We start from the raw sequence: 17782 nt of genomic DNA, 5'->3' as shown, positions 1-17782 counted from the left end.
TTAACTGCTCCTATAGCTTTGCTGAGACAAACTGCCTGGCTAGCATTTATGAAAAGGAGAGCTTTTAAGGTTTTATTAATAAGGAGGGGCCAAGAGTGAGAAGATGAGAACAGGACAAGTATCAGTTGGCCCTATGCTTTTCCTGTGCAGCGCCATCAGCTAGATCTGTTTCATTCTGATCAGCAGAGGCCCTGAACCCACCCTACAGCGTGACCTAAAACAGCACATGAACAGCTCAGTAATGCATCCCACCGAAGGCATGTAACCCCCCTGACAAAGAGAGTCGTTTCATGTGGCAAGTTACCCTCCTCTCTTTAAGAACCAAACTGGCCCTGAGGCTGGGATTCTGCCACAGATCTGGCATCACTTTCACAGAGTTGGTGCAGTGGACAAAGGCCAAGTACACAAACAGAGGCCAGACAAGTCCTCCGCAAACTTGCAAAAAAAGGCATGTCCAACCCTGAGGTGCAATCATCCGGTAGATAGCAAACATTCCAGATCCAATCTCTCTCACAGATCCCTGTTCACCTTTGTTCCCCCAGCCTCTCCTAAACCTCACGTGGAGCTTCGGCACTAGCACCTCCTGCTCTTTGGCTAATGTGATTCCTAGACCCTTTGCCCAACTGATTCCAAAGTCACATTTACTGGCCATACTAAGGAGAAAGCTTATTTTAAGAGACTAGCTGCCATAGAACCAGCAGGAGGGAAGGGCAGAAACCACAGGATTCCTACTCTGTGCTGATTGCCACTAACTCATTTCAGCTGCTAAGGGGAGGCCCTGTTGGGGGAGCTGGGAGAGGAAATGGGTTCCATGTACAGTCCACTTTAAATTGTTCACAATTGTGTGCTTGAAAATAGTCTCTACTAAACATTTAGCATGGCCATTAGCACAAGTCATAAAGCTTTAGGCTTTGCTGCACTGTTGGTCCAAACTGCCTAAGCTGCTTCCCCATGGCAAAGATGATTAAACGGTTGGCAAGTCAGATACATGCAGGAAGGATAAAGGAGCTCCAAGGATGGTTAAACCTGGGCCCAGGAAGGATGGTTTAATGACTTTTAAGCCATAAAGAATGTAGAGGGTGAGGACCAGCTGTTCTCAATTTTGATTGAAAGCAGAACAAGGGAAGAGAAACTGAAATCACAATGAGAGGGACTGATGTTAGCAAGAAGGAAGAACTTCCTGCCAGAGAAAGTAGGTAAATATTAGACTGAGTGGTTGGTCAATGAAGGATGTGGAATTTCCTTCTTTGGAGTGGCTCTTCTGTCTGGGCTATTTCTGTGTGGTCCTTCCAGAGGGCGGGGGAAGGAGGAGAGAGAGGCAGCCAGAGGTCCAATTCAGTCCCTCTCAGCACTCAGAATCTCATATTCATAACATTCAAGGATCTGTAACAGGGATCACTGAGAGACGCTTGTCAAAAAAGGAGCAACAAGCAGCTTGTTGCTGATCTCAGATGTTTAGATTTACCCCAATTCTTTAGCCCTTTCTATGAGCCAAGCTTTATGCCCTGGCCGCCACAATCTCAAGAAAGAAGGGGAAGACTTGCTTTTGGCTCCCCAGGGCACCTAAGCCATGCATATGGGAACAATATTTTTTGAACCCAGAGCAGGACATGGTCTGCCAATTATATTTATGGGGACAAGAGGATATAATATGTGAAATCAGAGCTGTCCTAGGAAATCTGGTACGTATGGTCTCCGTAGCCACATATTATCTCTTTCTAAGGGTCCCAACACAGGAGGGAGTGAAAACTGTGCCATGTGGTTTAAGGCCTGGGTTCTTTCCTTGTCTGCAGAAAGATCAGTTAGGAGTGTGAAGAAGCCAGGGTCATAATAAGCCCAGTACAAACTGAAATCCCTGCTGTGGAGGTTGGAGAAAGAAGTAATGTGTATGTCTTCTCCAGTATCCCCTGCCAATTCTAAAACTTAGTAGGAACAGGCACACCCTATACAGTAGTGTAGTGTAGGGTGTGCCTGTTCCTATTTATTGTGTCCAACTATAAACAATACCATAAGGTTATAGAGGGGAATAATGCAGTCTTGTACAAGAGATCCTATTCATTCATTCATTCAAGTAGTGGTCCTCAAAGTGTGGTCCCTGAACCAGCAGCACCAGGGTCTCCTGGGAGCTTGTTAAAAATGCCGATATTCCGAACCCACCGTAGGTGTACTGAATCATGAACTCTGAGGGTGGGCCCCAGCCATTTGTGTTTCAATCCCTCAGGGTGATTCTGATAAACTCTAAATTGTGAAAATTCCTGGATCAGAAGTCCTAGAGGTGATGATCCTATTGCCCACCAGCAACAGTACTATTAACCAAAAGGACCAAAGCCACAGGCATGTTTGGTAGGCCCATCAATATCTCTGCCAGTTCAGCCTAAATGCCTTTCACAATCCCCAGATCATAGAATAGCCTGACTCTTACTACATACCAAATTACTCGAAGCCTGGGTTTCAAGGAGGTAACCCTGCTTATCTGTTCCAATAGGCCTCTTTCAAATAGGGCAAAGGACCTTCGGGTTTCTCATTTAGATCCTACTCAGGCACACACACTCCTTTGGGTGTCCTATGTATATTTCAACTCTTAGCCCTGATCTGAGTTTCAAGGAACTGACTAGAGTTCACTTTGACCTCCAAACTGGGAACGTTTTATCTTTAGCAGCATTACTTTTACTTTTAAAAAAACACAGATGAAAGAGTCCCTGCTGAAAAGAGCAGGCCCTTATACATTACTGACATTAAATTACAATAAAATAAAACAAATTATTCATTGTTTCACTTCAGTTTAAACTGATAAAGTTAATAGCCATAACCAACTGGCAACCTTTCACAAATGTTTGCTTGAAAGGAGAAGAAGTGCTTCCAGGTGAAATTTATCAAAGTAAAGGGACCTGAGGACCAAATCCTGTTAAGTGCCACCTGGTTCACTCCCAGAGCATCAGTCAATGAAGGAAAAGCAATCTCAACACATCCTCCCAGTTAGAATCACTGACGTCTACCTTTCAGTGGAGTTGCTGGTTCAGTTAAGGAAGCTGTACAGCACAGTTAAAAGCAACATATGTAAAGAAAATTTCTGTGTTGATGATAACGTTCTATATATTGATAGGGGTTTGGGATACACAGGTGCAAAGTGTGTCAAAACTCACCCAATGGTACACTGGAGATTTGTATATCTCATTGTATGTAAATGTTACCTCAAAAGAAAAAAAGAGGAGATTGGTTCAAGATGGCAGAGTAGAAGGACGTGCGCTAACTCCCTCTTGGGAGGGCACCGGAATCACAACTAACTGCTGAACAATCATTGACAGGAAGACACTGGAACTCACCAAAAAAGATACCCCACATCCAAAGACAAAGCAGAAGCCACAATGAGATGGTAGGAGGGGCACAATCATGATAAAATCAAATCCCATAACTGCTGAGTGGGTGACACACAAACTGGAGAACACTTATACCACAGAAGTCCACCCACTGGAGTGAAGGTTCTGAGCCCCACGTCAGGCTTCCCAACCTGGGGGTCCAGCAAAAAGAAGAGGAATTCCTAGAGAATCAGACTTTGAAGGCTAATGGGATTTGATTGCAGGACTTTGATAGGACTGGGGGAAACAGAGACTCCACTCTTGGAGGCCACACACAAAGTAGTGTGTGCATCGGGACCCAGGGGAAGGAGCAGTGACCCCATAGGAGACTGAACCAGACCTAACTGCTAGTGTTGGAGGGTCTCCTGCAGAGGCGGAGGTGGCTGTGGCTCACCGTGAGGACAAGCACACTGGCAGCAGAAATTCTGGGAAATACTCCTTGGCATGAGCCCTCCCAGACTCTGCCATTAACCCCACCAAAGAGCCGGGTAGGCTCCAGTGTTGGGTAACCTCAGGCCAAAAAACCAACAGCGAGGTAACCCAGGCACACCCATCAGCAGACAAGCAGATTAAAATTTTACTGAGCTCTGCCCACCAGAGCAACACCCAGCTCTACCCACCACCAGTCCCACCCATCAGGAAACATGCACAAGCCTATTACATAGCCTCATCCACCAGAGGGCAGACAGCAGAAGCAAGAAGAACTACAATCCTGCAGCTTGTGGAACGAAAACCACATTCACAGAAAGACAGAAAACATGAAAAGGCAGAGGGCTATGTACCAGATGAAGGAACAAGATATAACCCCAGAAAAACAACTAAATGAAGTGGAGATAAGAAGGCTTCCAGAGAAAGAATTCAGAATAATGATAGTGAAGATGATGCAGGACCTCAGAAAAAGAACAGAGGCAAAGATCGAGAAGATGCAAGAAATGTTTAACAAAGACCTGGAAGAATTAAAGAACAAACACCTAGAAGAATTAAAGAACACACAAACAGAGATTAACAATACAATAACTGAAATGAAAAATAGACTAGAAGGAATCAATAGCAGAATAACTGAGGCAGAAGAACGAATAAGTGACCTGGAAGACAGAATGGTGGAATTCACTGCCGTGGATAAGAATAAAGAAAAAAGAATGAAAAAAAATGAAGACAGCCTAAGAGACCTCTGGGACAACATCGAACGCAACAACATTTGCATTATAGGAGTCCCAGAAGGAGCAGAGAGAGAGAAAAGACACAACAAAATATTTGAAGAGATTATAGTCGAAAACTTCCCTATCATGAGAAAGGAAATAGCCACCCAAGTCCAGGAAGTGCAGAGAGTCCCAGGCAGAATAAAACCAAGGAGAAACATGCCGAAACATATAGTAATCAAATTGACAAAACTTAAAGACAAAGAAAAATTATTCAAAGCAACAAGAGAAAAACGACAAATAACATACAAGAGAACTTCCATAAGGTTAAGAGCTGATTTCTCAGCAGAAACTCTACAAGCCAGAGGGAGTGGCATGATATATTTAAAGTGATGAAAGGGAAGAACCTACAACCAAGATTACACTACCCAGCAAGTATCTCATTCAGATTTGATGGAGAAATTAAAACCTTTACAGACAAGCAAAAGCTAAGAGAATTCAGCACCACCAAACCAGCTCTATAACAAACGGTAAAGGAACTTCTCTAAGTGGAAACACAAGAGAAGAAAAGGACCTACAAAAACAAACCCATAACAATTAAAAAATGGTAACAGGACCATACATATCGATAATTACCTTAAACGTGAATGGATTAAATGCTCCAACCAAAAGACACAGGCTTGCTGAATGGATACAAAAACAAGATCCATATATATGCTGTCTACAAGAGACACACTTCAGACCTAGACTGAAAGTGAGGGGATGGAAAAAGATATTCCATGCAAATGGAAATCAAAAGAAAGCTGGAGTAGCAATACTCATACCAGATAAAATAGACTTTAAAATAAAGAATGTTACAAGAGACAAGGAAGGACTACATAATGATCAAGGGACCAATCCAAGCAGAATATATACCAAATATAAATATTTATGCACCCAACATAGGAGCACCTCAATACATAAGGCAACTGCTAACAGCTATAAAAGAGGAAATCGACAGCAACACAGTGATAGTGGTGGACTTTAACACCTCACTTACACCAATGGACAGATCATCCAAACAGAAAATTAATAAGGAAACACAAGCTTTAAATGACACAACAGACCAGAGAGATTTAATTGATATTTATAGGACATTCCATCCCAAAACAGCAGATTACACTTTCTTCTCAACTGCACATGGAACATTCTCCAGGATAGATCACATCCTTGGTCACAAATCAAGCCTCAGTAATTTTAAGAAAACTGAAATCATATCAAGCATCTTTTCTAACCACAATGCTATGAGATTAGAAATCAATTACAGGGAAAAAAAACCACAGATACATGGAGGCTAAACAATATGTTAGTAAATAACCAAGAGATCACTGAAGAAATCAAAGAGTAAATCAAAAAATAACTAGAGACAAATGACAATGAAAACATGATGATCCAAAACCTCTGGGATCTAGCAAAAGCAGTGCTAAGAGGGAAGTTTATAGCAATACGAGCCTACCTCAAGAAACAAGAAAAATCTCAAATAAAGAATCTAACCTTACACCTAAAGGACCTACAGAAAGAAGAACAAACAAAACCCAAAGTTAGCAGAAGGAAAGAAATCATAAAGATCAGAGCAGAAATAAATGTAATAGAAACAAAGAAAACAATAGCAAAGATCAATAAAACTGAAAGCTGGTTCTTTGAGGAGATAAACAAAATGGATGAACCATTAGCCAGACTCATCAAGAAAAAGAGGGAGAGGACTCAAATCAATAAAATTAGAAATGAAAAAGGAGAAGTGACAACAGACACCACAGAAATACAAAGCATCCTAAGATACTACTACAAGCAACCCTATGCCAATAAAATGGACAACCTGGAAGAAATGGACAAATTCTTAGAAAGGTATAACCTTCCAAGACTGAACCAGGAAGAAACAGAAAATATGAACAGACCAATCGCAAGTAATGAAATTGAAACTGTGATTAAAACTCTTCCAACAAACAAAAGTCCAGGACTAGATGGCTTCACAGGTGAATTCTATCAAACATTTAGAGAAGAGCTAAAACCGACGCTGCTCAAAATCTTGCAAAAAATTGCAGAGGAAGGAACACTCCCAAACTCATTCTATGAGGCCACCATCACCCTGATACCAAACCAGACAAAGATACTACAAAAACAGAAAATTAGAGACCAATATCACTGATGAATATAGATGCAAAAATCCTCGACAAAATACTAGCAAACAGAATCCAACAATGCAGTAAAAGGATCATACACCATGATCAAGTGGGATTTATCCCAGGGATGCAAGGATTCTTCAATATATGCAAATCAATCAATGTGATACACCATATTAACAAACTTAAGAAGAAAAACCATATGATCATCTCAAGAGATGCAGAAAAAGCTTTTGACAAAATTCAACACCCATTTATGATAAAAACTCTCCAGAAAGTGGGCATAGAGGGAACATACCTCAACACATTAAAGGCCATATACGACAAACCCACTGCAAACATCATTCTCAATGGTGAAAAACTGAAAACATTTCCTCTAAGATCAGGAACAAGACAAAGATGTCCACTGTCACCACTATTATTCAACATAGCTTTGGAAGTCCTAGCCACGGCAATCAGAGAAGAAAAAGAAATAAAAGAATCCAAATTGGAAAAGATGAAGTAAATCTGTCACTGTTTGCAGATGACATGATACTATACATAGAGAATCCTAAAAATGCCACCGGAAAACTACTAGAGCTAATCAGTGAATTTGGTAAAGTTGCAGGATGCAAAATTAATGCACAGAAATCTCTGGCATTCCTATACATTTCATCCTATGATGAAAAATCTGAAAGAGAAATTAAGGAAACACTCCCATTTACCATTGCAACAAAAAGAATAAAATGCCTGGGAGTAAACCTACTTAGGGAGACAAAAGACCTGTATGCAGAAAACTATAAGACACTGATGAAAGAAATTAAAGATGATACAAACAGATGGAGAAATATACTATGTTCTTGGATTGGAAGAATCAACATTGTGAAAATGACTCTACTACCCAAAGCAATCTACAGATTCAATGCAGGTCCTATCAAATTACCAATGGCATTTTTTACAGAACTAGAACAAAAAATCTTAAAATTTGTATGGAGACACAAAAGATCCTGAATAGCCAAAGCAGTCTTAAGGGAAAGAAATACAGCTGGAGGAATCAGACTCCCTGACTTCAGACTATACTACAAAGCTACAGTAATCAAGACAATATGGTACTGGCACAAAAACAGAAACATAGATCAATGGAACAGGACAGAAAGCCCAGAGATAAACCCACGCACCTATGGTCAACTAAACTATGACAAAGGAGGCAACGATATACAATGGAGAAAAGACAGTCTCTTCAGTAAGTGGTGCTGGGAAAACTGGACAGCTACATGTAAAAGAATGAAATTAGAACACTCCCTAACACCATACACAAAAATAAACTCAAAATAGATTAAGGACCTAAATATAAGGCCAGACACTGTACGACTCTTAGAGGAAAACATAGGCAGAACACTCTATGACATACATCCCAGCAAGATCCTTTTCCCTCCTAGGGAAATAGAAATAAAAACAAAAATAAACAAATGGGACCTAATTAAACTTAAAAGCTTTTGCAAAGCAAAGGAAACTACAAACAAGATGAAAAGACAACCCTCAGAATGGGAGAAAATATTAGCAAACGAATCAATGGACAAAGGATTAATCTCCAAAATATATAAACAGCTCACGCAGCTCAATATTAAAAAAACAAACAACCCAATCCAAAAATGGGCAGAAGATCTAAACAGACATTTCTCCCAAGAAGACATACAGATGGCCAAGAGGCACATGAAAACCTGCTCAACATCACTAATTATTAGAGAAATGCAAATCAAAACTACAATGAGGTATCACCTCACACCAGTTAGAATGGGCATCACCAGAAAATCTACAAACAGAAAATGCTGGAGAGGGTGTGGAGAAAAGGGAACCCTCTTGCACTGTTGGTGGGAATGTAAATTGATACAGCCACTATGGAGAACAGTATGGAGGTTCCTTAAAAAACTAAAAATAGAATTACCATATGACCCAGCAATTCCACTACTGGGCATATACCTAGAGAAAACCATAATTCAAAAAGACACACGCACCCCAATGTTCATTGCAGCACTATTTACAATAGCCAGGTCATGGAACCAACCTAAATGCCCATCGACAGATGAATGAATAAAGAAGATGTGGTACATATATACAAAGGAATATTATTCAGCCATAAAAAGGAACAAAATTGGGTCATTTGTATAGACGTGGATGGATCTAGAGACTGTCATACAGAGTGAAGTAAGTCAGAAAGAGTAAAAGAAATATCGTATATTAACGCATATATGTGGAACCTAGAAAAATGGTATCGATAAACCAGTTTGCAGGGCAGAAATAGAGACATAGATGTAGAGAACAAACGTATGGACACCAAGGGGGGTAAGTGGCGGGGGAGGGGGGTGGTGGTGTGATGAATTGGGAGATTGGAATTGACATATATACACTAATATGTATAAAATGGATAACTAATAAGTACCTGCTGTATAAAAAAATAAAATTCAAAAAAAAGAAAACTATGAACAAGGATAAATGATATGCATGTTGAAATGTTTATAGAGACCTGTACTGATGTCTTCAGTTTACTTTGAAGTGCATCAGAAAATAATAGGGATTGATGGATGCAAATAGGGAATCAATAAACGGACAGATATGTGATCAAATAAATATAACATTAATAATAGAATCTAAATGATGGGTATTTGAATGTTCAATGTAAAATTCTTTCAATTGTTCTGTATGTTTGAAAAATTCAGTTATAAAATGTCAGAAACACATACCAACAGGCCCAAAAGTTGCTCCTGGATATAGCTCTCTAAAAGACTGTTCATTCATTTATTCATTCCATAAACAATATGCATGAGCTGAGACTCTACTGTGTGTTAGGCATGAGTTCAAATCCTGGGTCTGCCATTTAGTAAAGGTTTGAACTCGGGCAAGTCACTTCACCTCTCTGAAACTTGCCTTCTTATCTGTTCAGTAGGGAGAATAATAACTTCACTAATTGGTGTGAGAAAGGTGAGGTGTTCCATTTTCAAGGCCAGGCCCATGCAAGTGGTTGCTTCTGGCTTTTGCAAGTCCTCCAGCTGGTTTGGGGCAACAAGGAGGCTGGCTGTGTCCACTAGGAAAGTACTGTCAAACTGTGGGCCTGGGGAAGTAACTTGAGAACAGGCAAGTGGGTAAGTACCTCAGGAGGTAATAAAGCACAGAGCCGGCCAAGGAGCAGAAACCCGGGCCTGAAAAGCTGTCCAGGAGTGTGCTTTATGAGCCTCTGAACAGCAGAGCTCTCTGGAGCACAGGAAACCGTGCATCAAAAGTGCAGCAGGCTTTCTAGTGGCCAAATCCAATCAGGCTCTAATTAGGCTAAGTTTTAGGAGGCAATAGCCTTGGGCAGCAAATATCTTTACACAAGAAAGTGGTGACATATAAGGCTTTGTCACTGAGACTCAACATCTAACCCTGAAGTCTTGTTCAAGGATTAGATTCTTTTTTTTAATTTTTATTTTTATTGAAGTATAGTTGATTTACAATGTTGTGTTAGTTTCAGGTGCACAGCAAAGCAATTCAGATATATATATATATATATATCTGTATATACACTTCTTTTTCAGATTCTTTTCCATTATAGGTTATTACAAGATATTGAATATAGTTTCCTGTACTATACAGTAGGTCTTTGTTGTTTATCTATTTTATATATAGTAGTGTGTATCTCTTAATCCCATACTCCCTCCCTACCTTTCCCCTTTGGTAACCATAAGTTTGTTTTCTGTCTGTGAGTCTGTTTCTGTTTTGGAAATAAGTTCCTTTGTATCATTTTTTTACATTCCACATATAAGCAATATATGACATTTGTCTTTCTCATAAAAAAGAAAGAAATAATGCCATTTGCAGCAACATGGATGGACCTAGAGATTACCATACTAAGTGTAATAAGTCAGACACAGAAAGACAAGGATTAGATTCCACAGGCCTTATATACCCTCTCTCCACAGCACAACCAGCAGGTTCAGGGAACTGATAAGGTTGATGAAAACAGCACGTGAGAAAAACTAAAAGATTGCCTTATATTTAAAGGATATTTTGTTGTTTTTAAAATGTATATAAACCCTTTATGAATACAGTTTTAGTTTAAGGTATGTTAAGACAGCAACATAGGATAGAGAATTGTAACTTTTATGATAGGATATGTGAGGCTCTTCAGCCAAATAATCTTTTCTGAAAAAGCTGATACACATGCCCCAACCAGTGATTAGAGGTCCAATCTTCTGCAACCCCCAGAGGATATGCTACAGCAGATCATGAAGCGACTTAGGAGGATATTGTTCTGTCAATGAGAGTCAGTGTTCCATGACATTTCTTGAGGCCCCATTATGCATGGAGATGCTTAGGTTTCAGACTGTAGATGTGGACTGGAACCTCTAGGGAGCATATGTGGTGGGTTAACCACAACATATGGAGACGAGGGAGGAAAGAATTCGTCACTCCATTGTTTTCTACAGACTCTACTCCTTAGTTTGCTCCTCAAGTATAAAGTAAGAAGGCTGTTTGGGGGGCACTGTTATATAGTTATCTATGCCAGATGGTTCTTTTCTTACCTTCTTATTGCTTTATAAGCTCCCAACACTACTCCTATCCCTTCCCTGTGTAGCCTGGATAGGTTAATAACTCCTACGTACTCCCAGAGCTCTCTACACTCACCTCTACTGTTCCGTGCACTTACCACATTGTACTGAAGTTGTCTGTTCGTGAGTCTGTCTCCTCTGCTCTACTGGGAACTCCCCGAAGACAGAGACTAGGTCTTTCTCATATCTGTTTCCCCAGCACCTATGGGTGCTTAGTAGATGTATGTTGGACAGTTTGGGGGAACTTGAGGGTATTAACTGAGTTTTATTTTAACCTTGTAATCTAACAGTACCTTATACACAGTAGGTGTTCTATGTATATCTTCTCTGATAAAAGTAATTTTTAAAGGGCTTAAAGATATATGGTACTGTCATACAGAGTGAAGTAAGTCAGAAAGAGAAAAACAAATACCATATGCTAACACATATATACGGAATCTAAAAAAAAAATGGTTCTGAAGAACCTAGGGGCAGGACAGGTATAAAGATGCAGATGTAGAGAATGGACTTGAGGACACGGGGAAGGGGAAGGGCAAGCTGTGACAAAGTGAGAGAGTGGCATGGACATATATACACTACCAAATGTAAAATAGATAGCTAGTGGGAAGCAGCCGCATAGCACAGGGAGATCAGCTTGGTGCTTTGTGACCACCTAGAGGGGTGGGATAGGGAGGGTGGGAGGGAGACACAAGAGGGAGGAGATATGGGGGTATATGTGTATGTATAGCTGATTCACTTTGTTATACAGCAGAAACTAACACACCATTGTAAAGCAATTATACTCCAATAAAGATGTTTTAAAAAAAGATATGTGGTACTTTATTTGGCTTACCAAATGCTTTCGCATTATGTCACATGATCCCCACCATGAGCTTGTTAGGAACCAAATCAGATAAAACAATTGTCATTTGACATGTAAGGGAACTGCCTCACAGCAGTTAATGGACTTTTGCAAGGCCACACAGCTAATGTGAACTCAGTGGGTACTCTGAATCTACCCTACTGCTCTACACTGCCCATGTTTCTCTACTATCTATAAAGATGGAACTGAGAGTGTTGGATACCAACATGGTTTCCTGGACTTCCTAGTTATTAGATTCTTCTCTCTCCTGCTGGACAAGAACAAGGTAACCCTGGTACATGCTGACAGTCATTATGAGCAGCTGAATCAACCCATCTTGAAGCCTACCCGTTCCCTGGACTTCCTGTTATGTGAGATAATTTCCAGTTACAGTCAGTTTCAGTTACTTGCAGCCTAAGCATACCTGATGGATGAGGCTTATTGACTAAGTGCTTTGAAGATGGGGCCCAGCCATTCTCCCAGCCTGGTCTTCTCTACAGTCCTTACAGTTTGGCTGGCTACAGTGGACTATTCTTGTGGGAGTGGGGAAGAAAGGTTGTCAGAGAGGTTCCTGAAACAAGTTAGCTTCTTGCTCAAGGGACCACCAGTTATGAAGCCATGTTAATGAAGCAGAAGCTGGCAACAAAATCAAGAGAGATGTAATGTATTCTCCACCCCAACCCCACAAACTGGTATCTTCCCTGGCAGTGCTGGAGGAGAAGGGGCAAGAACATTTACATCAGTTCCAACAGATAGGCCTCAGGCCCCCCTTAGAGAGACTGCAAGCCAGCATCTCCCCAGAAGTCAGTGGTCTACAATTACTGACATTAGGACAGCAGTTTTCACCCCAAAATCCCAAAGGGCTTTACAGCACTGTCAGTAAGAGAAAGTTCCAGAGACATGACTGTACGTCTCAATTCTATTAAGCATTCATTGTGTGGTTGAGACACACTCTTGAAATATTTCCATTTTGCAGTAAGAGAATGGAAATAGTATTTGCTCTTTCCCTCCAACTCAAGGATATTGGAAATGTGAATAACATTCAGGATGTATGTAGTAAGACCAGGAAAGTGCCTTGCATCAGCTTCAGGTCTGGACCCTGGAGTAGTTTAGAGGATTACAAACAGAACAGTTCCATCTACCAGCATTCTCTATGTTAAGAAACAAGCATGTATTGAGTGTCTACTACTATGTTCTGGGTTCTGAGCTAGGCTATGGGACTACATGATGGAGTCACTGTCTCTGCCTGCAAGAAATTTCCAATACAGTGAGAGAGACAGGTGTATCAATCCAGACATGGAATATGAGAATTTCAGTGTTATTGCCATCTGTGGGGAGAACTTGTGAGAGATGAGGCCAGAAAAATGATCTGGGATGAGATGAACCATGAATGCAGAGAGAATCCTCAAAATATTTAAAAACCAGAACATCAACTTGAGGATATGGGGAGGGGGAAGGGTAAGCTGTGACAAAGTGAGAGAGTGGCATGGACATATATACACTACCAAATGTAAAATAGATAGCTAGTGGGAAGCAGCCGCATAGCACAGGGAGATCAGCTTGGTGCTTTGTGACCACCTAGAGGGGTGGGATAGGGAGGGTGGGAGGGAGGGAGACGCAAGAGGGAAGAGATATGGGAACATATGTATATGTATAACTGATTCACTTTGTTATAAAGCAGAAACTAACACACCATTGTAAAGCAATTATACTCCAATAAAGATGTAAAAAAATAAAAATTAAAAATAAAAACCAGAACATCAGGAGCACTGACCAAGCAGAACAGATGCAGATCAACACACGAAACAGTGTCCTCCAGGCTCCCTGCTGTGCTGGGCACTATCCCTTTAGTTGCTGGGTCTAGCCGAGGTTAAAAATGGGTCCAGGAGTGGGGAACAGGGCAGAAGGAGGGATCTTGAGGGGACAAAGAGGAGCAGCTGGTATTAAAATATTCCACAATTTTAACAAGAGGTGTGACTATATCAGCGTCCTGCTTCAATGTCATGTGAAGGAACATGTATGTTACCTTGTGGGAATCCAGGAGCCCAGGAATTCCATGTGGGTTGGAAAGGGCACTTTAGCAGCAGTATGGAGGATGGACTGGATTGGGGCAGCATGCAGCCAGGGAGACAAGTAGAAACGCTTTGCAATACACCAAGGAAGATAGATAACAGGGCTTACTGCAGTGGCAACAGGGCATGTATTTCTGTAAGCATGTTCAAAGATGTTCGCACAAATCCCCATCTCTATATACCACCTTTGCTCCTAAGAGTTCTCCAGTCTTTTGCTGTCATGGCTCCAATATCCTAGCCCATTGCAAGCTTATACATACAAACACATATATACACAAATACATACACGTGTACACTTGTGTGACAGGCCCTGTTTAAGTATACACACTCAACTAGTGGCTGGCAGGCTATAATTATGGCAAGTAAGAGGCCTGCCAAGAAAAATTCATTTAAATATTGAGGTCATCCTATTCCCAGATGCAGGAGAGTGGTTGCAGTATAAACATCTACCTTCATGATACCAGCCTATGTTATGGATCGTCCTCTCTAATTTTCCAAGCATAGTCACACAATTATCTCATTTGTTTTCTTAACAATGGTCCTGGGAGGTGGATAGGACTGGTATTATTTAGTTCCAATGTATAGATAGGGAAACTGAGGTTTGGAAAGAAGGTCACTCGTAATGGGTCGGTGGTACCACTAGGACTAAGATGCCTTCTGCCTCTTGTCTCTGTTTTGTTCTTCTGCCTCTGTCTCCTGTTTCTCTCAACCTTCCATGTGGTGGCCTCCTTCAGAATAATTCCTGATCATTCTTGCTCCCACGTCCTGCAAACAAATACTAATTCTAATGCACATTGCTAAGAGAGTACTGTGGATGACTCAGAGTCTCCAACCCTATCCTCCACGGCCCTGCTCAAGTCTTACCATGCCCTCCAGGAAATCTGCCCTGGGACACCAGTTCAGTAACCTCAACTCCTTCTCCTTTAATATTTAGTTTGTATTATTGCCTTAGTGCTTTCTTTATTCTCTCCTGTTGTGTTCTGATTTCTCCATCTGTGACTTCTGGTTCCCTGGCTTCTTTTTTCTCCCTGCCTAGCACAAGGCTTGGCACACAAGGGAACACTTAATAAAGCATTGTTAATGAATAGCTGGATCCAATAGAGCCTTACTCTGGCATTGTAATGCCTGAAATTCCCAGTTCACAACAAAGCACTCTGAATGTGTGTGTGTGTGTGTGTGTGTGTGTGTGTGTGTGTGTGTGTGTGTGTATCCATGCACCACTCATCCAGTGACCCTGAGGATAACTAAATCAATGCCTTCAAAGTGCAGCATCAGCACATAGTTATTGTACATTCCAGTAGGAACTGAAGCAAGGCAACTTTTTTCCCTCTAATTTTTTAAAAAATAAATATTGCTCTGGTTCCAAGTGGTATATTTTTGACATCTTGTGTACATTTCTGAAATAGAGTCCAGATGAGAAATGAGCTCGTGTATGTCCATCTCAACCGGAGAACAGTAGATTCCTATTCATGGACAATTTCATTTCTGAAATCCCAATTGCGGAAAAAAGCCTAGGGAGCAGGTTGCAGGAAAGAACGAGGCCAACGTGGAGTGACTGCTTGACAATCTCTTTGAGGCTTGAGGACAAGAGCAGGGCATGAGGAAGAGAAGAAAGAGGCACTAAAATGTTACCCTCCCCTCTCATACCTGCCCATTTAGATTTCTAAGGGACATGAATGGGAAGGCAGCTGATGGCTGCTCCCAAGCGGGCAGGATACTTGCAAAACACCCTTTAGATATGAGGGTGGCCAAAGGCAGGTGAACCTCAAGAAGAGAACTAGGTAAAGCAGGTCCCAGAGAACACCACCCACTAGTTTGCATGGAGGGAAATGCCTCCATAGAGTCCCAACTGAGAATGAAGGAATAATTTTTCTACCTCTTTTATAACGTGTAACATTGCCCAAGTACCTACCATGTACTAGGTACTGTTCTTGGCACTTATAAACATCAACTACTTTGTACTGTTGGGATTCACATTCTGATTTTACAGGTGAGGAAACTGAAGCTCAGAGAGAAATTAAGTCATTTACCTGTCATCACACAGTCTGGCTGACTGCATATTCTGGGTTCTTTCCATTGCACCACTCTGCCTTCCTCAGGTATATTCAGTGAGCTCTGGCAACAAGAAAAAAGCTGAAAACCACTCCCAGTGAGCACTTGGTCTTAAATGATGAGTGAGACATCGTCTAATGGAGAAAAAGAGGAAAACGGTATTCATTCCTGGCTGAAGGAATAGCAGATGCAAAGGGGCCGATGAAGGAAAGAAAAACGCACATTCGGGAAAATGGTAAATAGTTTTGTGGGGTTACTTGAGAGTGAGTACAGGTGATGAAACACGAGGCTAGAGCAGTTGAGGCCAGTTTATAAAGGGTCTCATCTATCATGTTAAGGAATGTGGTTTTCTCTCTGAGGAGATAAAAAATACTAGAAGAGAGGGAGTAGAGATCACACCTCTGTTTTAGAAAGAGCACTGAGGCAGCCATGTGGGCAGACAGTTCGGAAGAGGCACTGACTGGCTGCAGGGAGACCAAGTTGGGAACGTGTGGTAACAGTCAAGGCGAGAGTCAGGGTCGTGAAACAAATGGAGGCCCAGCTCATAAAATGCTGCCTCCAGAACAGTCATTGCAAGTCAGCCTCAGTCTAACTTCAAAGCTTGGATTCCAGGCTTTGCAGTATCTACCCCCACAGCCCTTAAACACTGCGTGTGTTGCTTTGGCCTCAAAATTAGTAACAAGTCTTGTTTTGTCCCTTGGGGACTTGCCATTTGTCTCCATCTTCTAAGCTGGTGGCTTTGTAGCTCCCCTGAGCCTAGCCTAGCCCAGCAGTCTGGTGAGGGAGGAGAGAAGTCAGGTAGGCTCCAAGCAGAAAGGGCCCTGATGAACACATGTTTCACGTTCCCCACATTGCATGGCAATTCAAAACCAAACCCTATGGGATTGTTTTCTTAAAGATTTGGGATGGGTTTGGGGCTTCTTCTCTTTTTTTCTTTTTCTTCTTTTTTTATTATGTGTGTTTCTGGACTGCAAATATTTCCTCTGTCCTTGAGTTAAGTAATAGCAGAGGGTGAGAGAAAATGAAAATTTGCAGCAATGCAGAAAAGATGTTTCTGGAAAAGTCCAGAGGAGGGAAGGAAATCCAGTGTGGGGGCTCATAGCAATGTTCAGAGAAGGCCACAGAATGTGGCTGTGGAGGGGTGGCAGTGGGGTTTCCGCTAGGGCAAGTGTATAGAAGTCAGGCAAAAGCCTACCTAAGGGACATGGCCCCTGACATGCAGGCTAGTTGCAGCCCTTGGCTCCTCTGCAATCAGCACTCAGATTGATTTTGCTCTGGTCATCAGCAGCTGTATAGCACCAGCACAGCCTGCAAGGTGTGGGCTCTTCCTGTTAACTATGGAAATTAAAGCACTAAAATGAACCAAAAGCACTTTACAGGTAAAGGCAGCCAACAATGCACTCCTCAGAAGCCCATGCTCCCCAAGAACTGGAGGATCTTACAAAAACCTCCCAGGCTTCCCTCTATATATAACTGTACAATTCTGAAATGGAGCCTAGATGAGAAGCCAGGTCATGTGTATATCTCTCCCAGTCTGAGAACAGTAGATTCCTACTCATGGACAACTTTATTCTTGAAATTCCAATTGTATAAAAAAG

At 41.5% G+C, this 17782-nt stretch overlaps 1 protein-coding gene across 8 annotated transcripts in view; it reads right to left on the bottom strand.

Moving 5' to 3' along the window:
- The window catches only part of SHROOM4 (shroom family member 4), a 212165-nt gene that overhangs the window by 118629 nt on the left and 75754 nt on the right, over positions 1–17782 (bottom strand). For 3 of the 8 annotated variants that reach the window (XM_073799436.1, XM_073799435.1, XM_073799438.1), the window contains exons 2-3: positions 17380–17519; positions 16163–16318 (exon numbers count right to left, since the gene is read on the bottom strand). The exons of 4 other annotated variants lie outside the window; for them this stretch is intronic. The gene's annotated coding sequence lies outside the window, so the exon portion shown is untranslated. The remainder of the gene's footprint in view (positions 1–16162; positions 16319–17379; positions 17520–17782) is intronic. One more of the 8 variants, XM_033849381.2, reaches the window with a different exon arrangement.

This window comes from Tursiops truncatus, chromosome X, assembly GCF_011762595.2.
Source record: "Tursiops truncatus isolate mTurTru1 chromosome X, mTurTru1.mat.Y, whole genome shotgun sequence".
Taxonomy (NCBI): Eukaryota; Metazoa; Chordata; class Mammalia; order Artiodactyla; family Delphinidae; genus Tursiops; species Tursiops truncatus.
This window is presented reverse-complemented; position numbering and strand designations above follow the sequence as displayed.